A 3,427-nucleotide genomic window follows, 5' to 3' on the forward strand; every position below is an offset into this window, starting at 1 on the left:
GATTACAATGGTTCGTAATGAGGAAGGAGAGTTAATACCAGCACGTGTTCCCATCATGTGGAGGATTTGTATTGATTATCGGAAGCTGAATACCATCACAAGGAAACATCATTTTCCCCTGCCATTTCTAGATCAGATGCTTGAACGTTTAGCAGGACATGCTTATTACTATTTCTTGGATGTGTATTTAGGGTAATTTCAGATTTTAATTGATGAAGCATATCAAGAAAAGACTACCTTCACTTACCCTTTTTGGAACATATGCTTATGTATGTATGCCCTTCGATCTCTGTAATGCACCTGCCACATTTCAACGCTGCATGCTACATATTTTCAGTGATATGGTGGAGAGATTCATAGAAGTGTTTATGGATGATTTTTCCCTCTATGGAGATTCTTTCGACGATTGCTTATCCAACCTATCCAAAGTATTGGTGCGTTGTCAGGAAAATAATCAAGTCCTTAATTTGGAAAGTGTCACTTCATGGTAAAAAAAGGGAATAATGTTAGGTCATTGTGTCTAAATATGGTATAGAAATAAATAAAGCTAAAATAGACAAAATTTCTATTCTACCTATTCCACGGAACATCCGTGACATACGAGCCTTCCTAGGCCATGCTGGATTTTATCAAAGATTCATCCAAGATTTCTCAAAAATTGTTAAACCTTTAACTAATCTTCTTATAAAAGATGCACTCTTTGAGGTTAACTTGGAATGCATGCAGGCTTTTGAAAAGTTGAAAGTTGCCCTAATAACTGCACCTATAATTCAACCTCCTGATTGTTCAAAACCGTTTGAGCTCATATGTGATGCCAGCGACTACGTTGTTAATGCTGTTATAGGTAAAAAAACATGATAAAGGACCTACAATTGTTTACTATGCAAGTAAGACACTAAATGAGGCTCAACGGAATTATATGATCACTGAAAAGGAATTCTTAGCCATTGTCTATGCTTTAGACAAATTTCGTCCCTATTTAATAGGTTCAAAAACCTTAATCTACACTGATCATGCAACACTTAAGTACCTTCTCGCGAAATTCACTTTGGAGATAAAAGATAAAAAGGAGTTGAAAACGTAGTGGCTGACCACCTGTCTAGGTTAACTGATAATAGTGATAGTGATTCCGAGCTCATTTTAGATTTTTTTCCTAATGAACACCTTTACACAATCCTCTCTGCACCCTGGTATGCTGATATTGTGAATTATCTTGTGACTGAAGAGACTCCGCCATTGTGGAATAGAAATAAGAGGAAGAAGTTCCTGGCTCAAGTAAAGTACTATCATTGGGATGACTCATATCTTTCCAAATACTGCCAAGATTAGATTATCCGACGTTGCATTCCAGAATGGGAACAATATGTTGTTATTTCCTTTTGCCACGAGCAAGCTTGTAGAGGGATGCATTTCGCTATTATCAGAATGGGGAAACCGCTACTAAGGTCTTACAATGTGGATTCTACTGGTTAACACTCTTTCGCGATGCATTTCTTCATTGCAAGGCATGTGCTCGTTGCTAACATCTCGGTCGTATTTCTGAACGTAACATGATGCCCTTAAATCCCATTCTCATAGTATAGATTTTTGACATCTGTCGTATCAATTTCATGGGACCTTTCCCAACTTCTAATGGTTTCATCTACATCTTAGTATCTGTAGACTACGTATCTAAATGGATTAAGGCCATACCATGTCGTAACAATGATAACAAAACAGTCATCGGGTTTATAAAAGAAAACATTTTTTCAAGATTCGGTGCTCCAAAAGCCATCATCAGTGATGGTGGATAACATTTTTGCAATCGAGTTTTTGAACATATCATGAAAAAATATGGAGTAACCCACATGGTTGCAACTCTATACCATCCTCAAACAAGTGGTCAAGTAGAAGTCTCTAATCGAGAGATTAAACGTATCTTGGAGAAAATAGTTAATCCAAATAGGAAAGATTGGTCTCTCCGTCTGAACGATGCATTATGGGAATACATAACCACTTTTAAAATACCTATAGGGATGTCCCCCTATAGGCTTATCTTTGGAAAACCTTGTCATCTTCCAGTTGAACTAGAGCATCGTGCCCTGTGGGCAATAAAACCATTAATTATAATCTTGATGCGGCAGGTGAAAAGCGTAAACTACAAATTAACGAGTTCGAAGAGATTCAAAATGATGCTTATGACCTTTCAAAAGATTACAAAGCCAACATAAAAAGGATTCATGACAAGCATATTTTACGAAAACAATTCGAAGTTGGTCAAAAAGTTTTGCTTTATAACTTTAGATTTCATCTTTTTCCAGGAAAACTGAATACTCAATGGACTGATCCTTTTAATATAACTGAAGTCACCTCCTATGGGGCTATTACTTTAAAGAACCATAAGGACAACAGTACCCTTAAAGTCAATGGTCAGCGCCTTAAGCATTTTTATGAGTTATTGTCTATGGATGTTGAAGAAATCCGTCTCCAAGATCCAATCTACGGGGATTGACTCCTCTTTTCCGATGTATTCCTTTCCCATTCCATTCCATCTTTTCCTTTCAAGAGGATACATCAATAAGGTAACCGGGCCTCTCCACTTGGAGGGTGTGGTTGTAAGTGCCGGAGCCTTAGTCCATAGTATATCTCGTATATTCTTTGTAAAACACTTTTTACTTGTCGTTGGAGTAAGTGTGAACTTATGGAGCGAGTATACAATTTTTATTTTCTTTATTTTACACTTTGTTTTCAAAAATGTTTGTTTTCTTTATGCTGTTAATGATTGATTCGCGATACATCAATAGTTAAGTGATTTTTCAAAATGGGCAATGGATTTTACACATACCAACCCCTAGAACAACGCAATCTAGGGGCGGTTTGAGATCAACTTTGCTTACTAAAGGTCGCCTATTTTACCGAGCTATTCACCCGGGTCAAGACATTTCATGTCTTGTGCAGTAAATCTCCCAACTCGCGTAGTTGAAGCTCTGTCTGTCTAAATTGGGTTCGCCACAAAGCCGACACAGAAGTTGCCCTAGATTATTTGTTATGATTTGTTTTCAAGTAGTAACATATAGAATCACAACTTTTGAGTACGAGCGTCTTAAAACATCTCTCCATAGTTTTTAAAACCAGAAGATATAAAAATGAAAGTTATACGCTTGGAGTAACCAAAATGATACCGGATAAACGTATAATTTTATCTTCTTGGCAATAAATGGATAGAGATATATTTTGAATGAGAAAACCAATAAAAAAAAAAAACAAAGACGAGGCGTCTGCAAACGTGAATTAAACAAATAGAATAACCCAAAGTGATACTATTCTTTGTTTAATTCTATCTTTTGCCTCCACCTCTCTATTTTGTCTCGAGAATCTGACGTTAAAAGACTCAAAAAATTTCAAATTTTCAAAATTTTCCTTTTTTAAAAATATTTCCCCTCTCATT

Source organism: Coptis chinensis, chromosome 4 (genome assembly GCF_015680905.1).
Source record: "Coptis chinensis isolate HL-2020 chromosome 4, ASM1568090v1, whole genome shotgun sequence".
NCBI classification, from domain to species: Eukaryota; Viridiplantae; Streptophyta; class Magnoliopsida; order Ranunculales; family Ranunculaceae; genus Coptis; species Coptis chinensis.